Source organism: Callospermophilus lateralis, chromosome 18, assembly GCF_048772815.1.
Source record: "Callospermophilus lateralis isolate mCalLat2 chromosome 18, mCalLat2.hap1, whole genome shotgun sequence".
Taxonomy (NCBI): Eukaryota; Metazoa; Chordata; class Mammalia; order Rodentia; family Sciuridae; genus Callospermophilus; species Callospermophilus lateralis.
In genome coordinates this window covers 40,356,992-40,368,572 of record NC_135322.1, presented here as the reverse complement: position 1 = coordinate 40,368,572, position 11,581 = coordinate 40,356,992, and the positions used below count along the sequence as shown (strand labels likewise).

The following is an 11,581-nucleotide window of genomic DNA, read 5'->3' as shown; positions in this document are numbered from 1 at the left end:
GGAAGACAGCTTCCTCGGTGTCTCCTTTGTTTGCAGGAGGCTGCCGGGGTCTAGCCTGGGACCTCAGACATGCTAACCATGAGCTCTGCCCCAGCCTCCTCCTCTTCCTCCTCCTCCTTTTTTTCCTCCAATTTTAAGAATTAAGTCACAATCTTTCGTCACCTAATCGTGCAGGTGACACCCATCACTTTTGCTGTGCTCTGTTTAGCAGAAGCAAGTCACACTAGGTCCATCCCACAAAGGCACCCCCCAAGGCTGGGGAGGCTAGGGCGTCCCTCCAAGTCTGGCTACCCAGGGACAAAAGCAGTGGCCTGGGTCCGAGTTGGGGGCTCTTGGCACATGCTTTTGTGTTTTGGCATTTTCAAAGATAGCTGTGTTCATACATGATGATGAACATGTGTCCGCCTGTCTTTGGGTGGACATATATTTTCATTGATCTTGGCATTAGATATCTAGGAGTAGAATTGCTGGGTTATATGGTAACTCTGTGTTTAACTTTTGAAGAAATTGCCAAAATTGCTTTCCAAAGTGGCTGCATCGTTTCTACCAGCAATGCACAGAGGTTTCAGTTTCTCCACATCCTCATTATCACCTCTTGCTCCCTGTCTTTTCCTGTGTTTTTCATTACACCTGTTCTAGCAAGTGTGATTTTAATCTGCATTTCCCTGATGACCAGCGAGGTTGGGCATCTTTCTGTGCTTATTAGCTGCTCATGCACTTGCTCTGGTAACATATCTATTTGAATATTTTGACCATGTTTTTCTTTTAAATTGTTGTGACATAGATTTCGCCCACATACCCCGTTTAGGTGTGCAGGACAGGGCGGGACACTAAGGGCATCCATAGTGTTGTATAAACCATCAACGTCATTCATCTCTAGAACGTTCCCATCTTCCCAAACTCCGCATCCATTAAACCTAGCCCCCCAACCCTGGTACCACCATGCTACTTTCTGTCTCTCTGAATTGAACGACTCTCGGTGGAACCATACAATATCTGTCCTGGTGTGTTGGCATGATGTCTGTAAGGCTGACCCATGTTGTAACATGTTAAACTTTATTCCTTTTTAAGGTTCAATAAATATTCCATTGTATAAGTAGATTTCAGATTTTATCCAACTATTCATCAATAAACAATTGAGTCCTTTCCACCTTTCTGTGTAATGCTACTGTGAACATTGTTTTACAAATACCACTACTTTCATATATATTCTGAATGCCAGTCCTTTATCAGATATGTTTCGTAAGTGGTTTCTTCCAGTCTGTGGCTTAGCTTCTTGTTTTCTTAGCAGCATCAAATTTCAAAGCAGTTCAAATTTCTATCAACTGGTAAGTGGGTAAGCAAAATGTGGTGTATCCAAACACTACTCAGAAATTAAGAACTAACAGGGGACTGGGGTTGTGGCTCAGCGGTAGAGCGCTCGCCTCACATGTGCGAGACCCTGGGTTTGATCCTCAGCACCACATAAAAATAAATAAGTAAAATAAAGGTGTTGTGTCCAACTACAACTAAGAAGTAAAATATTAAAAAAAAAAACAACTAATGGGGCCTTGGGATATAGCTCAGTTGGTAGAGTGCTTGCCTTGCATGCACTAGACCCTAGGTTCAATCCCCAGCATCACCACCAAAAAAAAAAAAAGTCATTTATATAATTAAAGTGTATTATATTAAATGTCATCCAGACCAAAAAAAGAAAAGAAAAAGGAAAAAACCTTGAATCTCAAAAGTATCATACTAAGTGAAAGAAATCAGATGTAAAGCACCACATATTGTATGAGTCCATTTACATGAAATGTCAAGAAAAGGCAAACTGAGAAACAGAAAGCAGATCAGTGGTAACCTAGGGACCTGGGGTGTGTGACAGCAGGATGAACTGCAAACGGGCACAAGAGAACTTGGATGATGGGAATGTTCTAAAGCTGGATTTTGCGAAGGTTGTATAACTCTAAAAATGTGCCAATAACATTGAATAGTATACTTACAATGAGTGAATTTTATGGCATATAAATTTATCTTCATATAAAAAATGTCTTTAAAAGAGATTGCCTGTAATGGGCTAGAAACTTTGAGAACTTTCTGGTAAATGGAAAACAAAGGACCAGTGGCCAAAATATATAAACAGCTTCTACAAATCAATAAAATGGTGAACACTTGAGTAGAAAAAAAGAACTAAAGACTTGAACCAGAAGTTCTCAGAAATGATGACACTGCACATCAACCAACGGAAAGATGTTCAACCTCACTGCTAAAGGAACAGGTGCGGCCTCTAACTTATGATTCTCTTGCCTCAGCCTCCCATTGAGGCAGTAGTTCCTGGGATCACAGGTGTGTACACCATGCCCACCTTCATTCTGATCATCTTTAAATCAACTCCCAATTGAAGGAGGTTTAGTTTGCTTCCAGACTTCTGCGGATACAAATGATGGTGCAGTTAGCTTCCTAGGTTGAAGGTATGTATTTTCAGCTTGAGAAAGTGCTGCTAAAACACCTTTCAAAGTGGCTGAACCAGTTTACACTCCAGCAGGGGATGGAAGTATGTCACCATTCATCTATCCTTCACTATTAATTTAAAAAAAATCACAATATCTTACAGTATTTTGGAAGGGCAAAATATTATGCAAGTTTGTGTTTTCCTTGCTAGAATGAGGGCAAATATCATTTCCCTGTTCTTTGATCTTTAAGTTTATTTTTCCTTGAATTGCTTGTTTATGCTCTGGCCCCTTTTCCAAATTGAGTTGTCCACTTTTTATCTGTTTATAAGGACTCTTTTAAAAAATATTTATCTTTTAGTTATAGGTGGACACAATGTCTTTATTTTACTTTATGTGGTGCTGAGGATCAAACCCAGTGCCTCATGCATGCTAGGCATGTGCTTTACCTCTAAGCCACAACCCAGCCCTGTAAGAACTCTTTTTATAGTACAGATATCAAACTTTTATCAAGTATATATGTATGTGCACAAAGGATCAATATGTATACACACACGATAGAAGATCAAAAGTATATATACACACTGTATTAGTTCAGGCTGCTGTAACAAAATGCTATAGACTGGATTGCTTAACAGAAATTTATTTTCTCACAGTTCTAAAAGCTTAGAAATCCTGGTTGGTTACTGGTGAGGCCTCTCTTCTTGGCTCACCAGGGAGCCCCCTCCTCACTGTGCACTCACATAGCCTCTTCTTTGTGCATGAAATGAAAGAGCTGGTGAGCCACCTCTTTCACGATTCTCATAAGGGCACTGGTCCTATAATATCAAGGTCCATCCTTATGATCTTGTTTATTCCTGACTCACTCATTAGAGAGCCTCCTTCAACATGAGTTGGGGGACATAGTTCAGCTCATTGCACACACATATAACAAATATTTTCTATTGCAGTTTGCTTCGGGGGTTTTGTTTTTGTTTGATACTGGGGATTGAACTCAGCGGCCCTTTACCACTTGGCCACATCCCCAACCCTTTTTTTTAATTATTATTATTTTGAGATAGGATCTCACTGAGTTGCTTAGGGCCTCACTAAGTTGCTGAGGCTGGATTTGAACTTGCAATCCTCCTACCTCAGTCTTCTGAGTCACTGGGATTATAGGTGTGCACTACCACGCCCGGCATCACTTAAGATTTCAAATTTTTGAGCGTACAATTCAGTAATACTAAACACACTGAGATTGTTGAACAACCAATTTCCAGAACTCTTCCTCTTGCAAAACTGAAACTTAACTCCCATGAAACAACTCTCACTCCCCTGCCCCCCAGGGACATGGTACCATGGAAACTAACAATATTGCCTTCTCATGATTGGCTTATTTCACTAGCTTGGTGTCATCAAGGTTCATTCATGTTGTATTATGTGTCAAAACTTCAGTACTGTTTTTAGGTTGAATGACATTCCATCGCTTGTACGTACCACATTTTGTTTATCCATTCATTCATTTGTCAGTGGACACTTGAGTTATTTCCTCAATACTTTCTGGCTATTATGAATAAGGCTGCTATGAATAAGAGCATACAAATATGTTATTCAAGACCCTGTTTTAATTCTTTTGGAGAAGTGGAATTGCTGGATCATATGCTAGTTCTATTTTTAGCCAACTGCCTGTTTTCTTTTCTTTTTTTTTTTTGAGAGAGAGAGAGAGAATTTTTAAATATTTATTTCTTAGCTTTCAGTGGACACAACATCTTTGTTTGTATGTGGTGCTGAGGATCGAACCCGGGACGCACACATGCCAGGCGAGCGCGCTACTGCTTGAGCCACATCCCCAGCCCCTGCCTAACTGTTTTCTATAGGGACTGCCCAATTTTATATTCCCACTAGCAATGCACAGAGGCTGTTTTCTACATATCCTGATCAAGACTTTTTCTTTTCTTTCTTCTAGTCATCCTAATAAGTATGAGATGATTTGGCTTTGTTGTTTGTTGTTGTTTGTTTTTTGGTGGTGCTGAGGATTGAACTCAGGGCTGCGCGCAAGGCAAGCACTCTACCAACTGAGCTACATCCCCAGCCCTGACTTTTCTTTTTTGTGCCACAGGCCAGCCAGTAGACAGAGAACAACTTGTAGTCAAGTTTAACTAACTAGACTTTAGTTAGGCAGCTTATGTCCATGTCTTGGCTCCGCCACAATCTAGCCATGCACCTCATGCAAATCCCTCCAGACCCCATTGCCTAATCTGTGAAATGGGTAGAACAATCATGTTGCTCTTCTAGAGTTGTAATTTCAGTAAGATAAGATGCTTAAAGGATTTAGCACAAGGTGATCTCAGATTTAGCGATCTTTATTTTTTAAAAAAATGTTTTTTAGTTGCTGACGGACCTTTATTTTTATTCACTTATTTATATGCAGTGCTGAGAATTGAACCCAGTGCCTCAAACATGCTAGGCAAGCTTTCTACCACTGAGCCACCACCCCAGCCCAGCAATCTTTTTTAATGTGTCTTTAAGACCCCAAAGTAAAAATCCTCCTCCTATCTTCCCCCTTCCACTTTCTTTTATAGCTTTGACTTTTGCTCCTAGGTGTGTAGATGAATTGAGATTTATTTTCTACATGATTTTCCAAGGGTAGTCCTTTGGTGACTAGTGCATCCTCACCACACACACACACACACACCCCACTTCATCATCTCTTACTTTTGGCTTTGAAGGTCTGTTTCTGACCCCTCCTCTCTGTCAACTGATCTACTCCTGAGCCAACCCCCACTTCCTACAGCTTTGGAACAAGTAGTGCTAGCCTGTTAGAGCAAGCCCCTTTTGTTCCTTTTCAAAACTGGCTTGGCTCTTCTTACACTCTCCTTTTCTAAATTCAGCCTGTTAGATAAAAAATAATGGTAACTGTGGTGGCCGAGTCTGGAATGCAAAATCTTAAGAAACTAACCTGGAGGAAAAGGTTTGTGTTTGACTCCTTTTATTCTTTTAAAACTTCTGTCTCCCAGAATTCAATTTCTCCCTTCTCTCCTACTCCCAGGTAGGTCTGGGAGTTCTTTCCTCAAGGACCAGACCACAACCACTGCGGATAAAAGCTCTTATGATCCTACTTCCCCTGGAACAAAGAAGGCAACAAATTGCCAAGTGACATTTGAAAAAGAGCTGGACAATCGCTTTGGGGAGACCAGCCATTCAGGGAGGTGGCCTTGGTAACACAGCCGACAGTGTGCCAAGATAAGCCCCAGGCCTCTGGATTCTCCTCCAAGGACTCTGAAAACAGACATTTTCACGGGAACAACTAGAGAATGCCAGAATCACAAGCCCTTGGGTCTGGGGGTACTTGGGTCTGGGGGTACTTGGGTCTGGGGGTACTTGGGTCTGGGGGTACTTGGGTCTGGCGGTACTTGGGTCTGGGGCCTGACTCCTTCCAGCCCCACTGTACAGATGGAGCAAGTGAGTTTGGAGGCTGGATAGACAAACCTTGGTGGATCTGGTCTCTGCTCTCTCCCCAGAGCCGGGCAGGAGGATCAGGTGCTATCTGATGGTGGAAGGGAATGTACTGTCCTCAGGGCTCCATCCCCGCCCTGTGCACACCAGTGGTCAAGCCTCTAGATTTCACTTTTAACTGGAGGGTACCTTGGAGTGGGTCCCCATCTCTCCACATCCTTCCCCATTTTAAGAAGAGACCAGGGCTTGGTTCATGCTGTTCATCAGGTTTATTGTCACTCGAAGTGGGCAGCAGATGAAGGCGACAACAGCCACACCCCACCATGGCAGAGATGGCCCTGGGCCACCGGGCACTATTCACACATGAGCCACCCAGAGAGACAGGTCCTCACTGGCAGCAGCTGCACTTCTCCGCCTCCGCCTCGGCGCTCTCGCCACCCTTGCACACACAGTCCTTGGCACACTTCTCACATTCCGCAGGGCAGCAGGAGCAGCAGCCTGCGGACAAAATGGGGGTGCTCGCCTGATGTCTCCCATCTGTCCCCAGCAGAGGAAGGGGAGGGGGACAGCTGCTGGGAGGTGGGGAGTCATTCCCGTTTAGCCTGTGCTGGTGGCTGCCCGCTTCCTTCTCTCACACCTGGTCTGACTCAGCACCTATGGTGCCCCAGCTGCTTACGGGGCTTCTATAGGAGTATTCCCGGCTCCCACCAGCTCATAGCTCCTTTGGTGGGTGCCAGTCATGCTGAGCTGAGGCCCAGGCTCAGAGAGGGCTAGGCCTTGAGGAGAAAGCTTGCCAGGCAAATGGTCTTGGAAGAGGCCTTGCAAGATAACTCAGGAGTTGGGATGGTGCAGTGTGGGGGGTCAGGAACTCCCGAAGGGATCTGTGCCTGTTCTTGCACCCAGTGGAAGAAGTCAGCCTTCCTTCCCTCTCCTGTCCCCTCTATGAATTTCATACTGCTGAGGGGTGGGGAGGCCAAATTGAGGGGCATCCACAGGCCTGAGAGGGACCAAGGACTGGAACTCCCGAGCTAACCCCAGCTTGGCTCATGGCCTCCCCAGGCACCCGGGTTTTTGAAGGGTGGGCTCCAGGGCAGAGGTTGGAGCAAAGGAGCTGTTCTCCACCCCCAGCTGACCGCTGGAATCTTCTGGGAATTGGCAAAAGCGTCTCATCGCAACCCCACTGCATCAGTCTCTGGGCCTCTGTATTTTAACGTCTGCCTGCAGGTTTGGACGCGGGGCCTAGGGGTCCCTCTGTATCCAGCCACACGCGGGGGGGGGGTGCGGGGGGGATGGCGGGGGGGGGGTGTGTGGGGGGAGGTGCGGGGGGGATGGCGGCGGGGGGTGCACTCACTCTTCTTGCAGTTGGTGCATTTGCATCCCTCGCACTTGCAGGAGTCGGTGCAGGTGCAGGAACCACCTAGAGTGGGTGACGCCGCAGGAAGGGTTAATGCGGTAAAACCCCGGTGGCCCCGGGCCTAGGAGGAGATGGGCTGCCAGATCCCGTGCTCTTCGCGACATGGGATCCTCATCCTTCACGAGGTTCAAAATGGGAAATAAAGGGCCCCTCCCCCAAGTGTCCTTGAGCGGAGCGTGGGGCGTGGGATTCTTTGCCGGTAAAGGGGTGCGCTGTGCCGCAGGAGGGAGGCGGGGGCTCACCAGTAGGGCAGGGGCAGGTCTCAGGGTCCATGTCGAGGCAAGCAGCACTGGAGACGGTGACTTGGCTCCTCCAGTAAGTGGACGAACTGCGTGGCTAGTGGCAGCAGGTGGCAAGGCTTTTATAGCCCCGGGCGGGGGCGCGCAAGCCAAGCCCGCTGGGCGCCCGCCCCTGCGCACAACACCCGCTCTCGGTCTGTGCGCACGGGCCCCGGCGTACTGCGGCAAGTGTCCCCCTGTCCCCGCCGCGCGCGCTGCGGTCGCTGTGCCCGGGCCGGCTCTCCCCGTACCCCGCCCGGCAGCCGAGTGCTCTGCGGCTCCGCGCCCTGGGAACCACCCGGGACGGGGCCGCGGCTGCAGCCACCGCCAGAGGAAGTGAGCACGTACCATCTCTGGAAGTGGAGGGAGGCAAAGATGTTTTGTGCATTTTCCAACCCTTTCTTGCCTTGTGCCCCCGGTATCCTGGAATTTTGGCGCCAGTTTCGTCCAAATGGGGTGCTGAGCTGGGGGCAGAAAGAGACCCATCACACTGAGCCTGACGTGCAGGGACGAGGGTCGTCTTCCATTCCGCCTCCATCCTGCCCAGCACCTTGAGATCTGTGACTCCTATTGCTCCGTTATACAAATTAGGAAAAGGAGGCCCGAAAGGAAGATCCTCATAGGTCCCAGAATGAGCCTGAGATAGAACAAGGCCTAGACCTCAGAACTTAAGTACTCAGAGGGATTATTAGTGGGGACATGTCCCCATCACCCCTCCCCCATTCATCCAGGAAGGAGGTTTATCAAAGTCAGTGAAGACGCATAAGATTTTTCTATTTACAGAAGAAAGCCTAGGTACAACAATGCTTAGATAGGGGATTTAAATGCAAAGTGAGAAGAAGTTTATTTACACTGTAGGTAACAGGGACCCGTTACCTTCTACTCCAAGTCCAGACCCAGATTCAGCTCTGGGGAATAACTCCCCCACTTCCTGGTTGCTGGAGTTCTGACATCATATGCCAAGGTCAGCGGTGGGACAAGGACGTGTGCACCACGCTCTCCACCTCTGCTGCCTTCCAAGGAAGCCTGCCAAGAGGATCCTTCACAGCTGAGCAGGGTAATGAGGGTGATCCCTGGAGAAGCAGAGTAAGAGAAAACTGCTCTTCAACAGATAGGTCATCCAGGAGCCTCCCCCTCCTCCCAAGTTTGGGGTAGTGGAGAGAAGAAGGGGGCAGGGCTATGAGAGGAACTCTGTTAAGGGCATTTTAAAATGCCATTGTGTGGTCCCTAGTGTAACTGTCTCCTTAGTCCCTCTGAGACGTTTCAAAAATCTGCCTTGCTTGCCAACATTTTCACAGAGTTGGGGACAGAGTTGGGGGCCAGGGGAAATCGAGCATTATGTTGGGCCCCAAAGAAAGGCTAGGGCCAGTTTTGGATGAAGAACCAGTCACAATGGGGAAATCAGCCCCAAGAAGAAAACATTTTAACCATAACCCTGGGTGAGGAAAGGGCAGGCCGCTGTCCTCCAGAGCCAAAAATTGAGTCAGAAACATTATGTTGAGAGTCAGGAGGCTGTGTGGGTGGAAATGTTATTTCTGACACTGATTTGCCATTCACATCCTTGCTGGCGGTAAACTCAACAGGGAAAATGAAGACACTCGATACCCAGGAACCAGAGGAGCAAAGGAAAAGCAAGAGACAAGGGGTCACAGGCTGCAGAAATAGGAGGCTGGGCAGTGTGGCATTCCTCACCATTACTTTCACTTCCTTTTAAAGAGACATCCCCTGGGCACCCCGTCTCTCCCTCTTTGGAGAGATTCTGAAACTGCTCCCCAAGGAAGGCTTCAGATTTTGGTTTTACAGAGAAGGGGATACTGGGACTCCACGGAGAGACTTAGCATGGCTCCAACTGACCCCTATGCAAAGCCGAGCCTCTGTTCCCAACAGGAGCTGGGCAAGTTCTATGAACTTAGCTGGAAACCCTTCTCCCCCAATGTTAGTGGCTATAGGTCTCCAGATAGCCTCCACAGAGGGGCCAAGCTAGCTAGTTTCTCCAAACCGTTCTTTGCAGGGCCACCATGTAATGGTCCATGAGGCAAAGTTTCAGTGAAGTGGAAGGAGGAGAAAATAAAAAGTGAGAAGAACAAGGAGGGGAATATAGAGGAGGCGGAGGAAGAGATGAGGTCATTTAACATCTCTTGAACTTGAAGCCCAAGGTGGTTGGTGGTTCTCAGCCCCCAACTCTAGCACCAGATTTGTGTCTGTTCATTTGTTTTCATTTTTTAAAAGTATTTTTTTTTTAGTGTCAATGGACATTTATTTATTTATTTAAAGTGGTGCTGAGGATTGAACCCAGAACCTCACCTACGCTAGGCAAGGGTTCTACCCCTGAGCCACAACCGCAGCCCTGCTTTCATTTTTCCTCTGGCCTCCTATTGCCCTTCCTAGGCCCTGACCCTTGGGTTTCTGTATCCAGGCACCTCTCTTTGTTCCTTGCGGCCTCTCAGGTTTCTGAGCTGGAATGCTGAGATATTGAGAAAGACAACATCTTTCTGAAACACCCTACCCCTCATTCTTGGGCCCTTCGCCCCTCAGGCCTCAACCTCTGTGACCTCTGAGAGGCCTTTCATGTAGATGTGTTGCTCCAGGGGTCCCCTCACTGCCCCCCTTAATTCCCCTTGCACCCCTTGAGCCCATTTCCACAATGTGAAATCTCGTCGTCCAAATCCCTGTGCCTGTGCTTTTCCATCCCCAAACATCCAGGCAACTCCCGGATTCACTTCTTTCTTAGCTTCTTGTCCTGGCCCCAATCTTGCTTTCCCTGTGAAGCCCACCATGATCAGCCTATTTAAAATTATAGCAGGGCCTTGCAGATGCTACAGTCTAAACATGGATGCCTGAGACACTTACGGATCTGAAGGCCCAAAGATGGACATGTACCTGAGGAACTTCTGGATCTGGGGGCCTAAACATGGACGCCTGAGGAACTTCCGAATCCTAGAGTCTCAACATGGATGTGCACCAAAGGAACTTCTGGATCCTAGAGCCTAAACATGGACGTGCAACTGAGGAACTTCCGGATCCAGGGGCCTAAACATAGACATACGCCTGAGGAACTTCTGGATCTGGGGGCCTAAACATGGAGGACTGAGGAACTTCTGGATCCGAGAGCCCAAAGATGGACGTGTACCTGAGGAACTTCCGGATCCGGGGGGCTAAACATGGATGCCTGAGTCATTTATGGATCTCAGAACCTAAACATGGATGCCTAAGGAACTTCCGGACCCGGGGGCTTAAACATGGATGTGCACCCGAGGAACTTCCGGATCCGTGGGCCTAAATATGGATGCCTGAGGAACTTCCGGATCCATGGGCCTAAACATGGACACCTGAGGAACTTCCGAATCCAGGGGCCTAAATATGGACCTGCACCCACTGAACTTCCGGATCCTGGGGCTTAAACATGGACGTGCGCCTGAGGAACTTCCAGATCCGGGGGCCTAAACATGGATGCCTGAGGAACTTCCGGATCCGGGGGCTTAAACATGGATGTGCATCCGAGGAACTTCCTGATCCGGGGGCCTAAACATGGACACCTGAGGAACTTCCAGATCCTAGACCCTAAACATGGACCTGCACCCGAGGCACTTCCGGATGCTAAGGCCTAAACATGGACGTGCGCCAGAGGAACTTCCAGATCCGGGGGCCTAAACATGGATGCCTAAGGAACTTCCGGATCTGAGGGCCTAAACATGGACGTGTCCCTGGAACTTCTGGGTCCTTGTGCCTATAAAGGGTAGGGCATGACTCTCAGAAGGGATGTGGCCCAGGGGAGCTGAGTATGGGGCCTGTTGAGAGGCAGACTGAGCTGTCGCACCCTGAACTTGAATGTGACGGTGGCCTCATTTCCCGGCCTTCCCCTGGGTGTCACTTCCTCCCCTTCCAGGTGGTGCTGGCAAGGAAGTGAGACCAGGCGCAGGGGCCAGGCCCTGAGGAGGGACACCGTCTTTCTCCTCGCTTAGCCAGGCGCCTGGGGACTTTTCCTCTGTCCCCAGGCCTCGGACACCGGATGATCCCCTCCCCGC

At 48.3% G+C, this 11,581-nt stretch overlaps 1 long non-coding RNA gene across 1 annotated transcript; it reads right to left on the bottom strand.

Annotated features, from left to right (window-relative positions):
- Positions 1 to 7,526: 7,526 nt before the first annotated feature.
- Positions 7,527 to 8,618, bottom strand: LOC143383884 (uncharacterized). Its single transcript, XR_013089203.2, has 3 exons — positions 8,433 to 8,618; positions 7,905 to 8,020; positions 7,527 to 7,614 (listed from the first exon to the last, which is right to left on the bottom strand). It is a non-coding gene; the product is annotated as an uncharacterized LOC143383884 (long non-coding RNA).
- Between the last annotated feature and the right edge of the window lie 2,963 nt (positions 8,619 to 11,581).